Below are 216 nucleotides of genomic sequence, written 5' to 3'. Positions count from 1 at the left end.
CAAAAGAATTTTCCATCGTACAGGTACATAGCTCACATTTAAAATTTGAACGAAATCGGTTAATAAATACGATTTTTATAAATAATTCTACTCCAGTACCACCTAGCGAGTTTTCTAGTAGCATGTAATTGGACCACTTGTGAGATAACCTCCGACAATCTGACGGAACTCTATTCAGTGTTTTTTGAGTTTATTCCGAACAACGAAAACGGCTAT

The sequence above is a fragment of the Rhagoletis zephyria genome, unplaced genomic scaffold, assembly GCF_001687245.7.
Source record: "Rhagoletis zephyria isolate East Lansing unplaced genomic scaffold, Rhagoletis_zephyria_1.1 Rzeph_scaffold_01147, whole genome shotgun sequence".
Lineage (NCBI taxonomy): Eukaryota > Metazoa > Arthropoda > Insecta > Diptera > Tephritidae > Rhagoletis > Rhagoletis zephyria.
Note: the sequence above shows the minus strand (reverse complement) of the source record.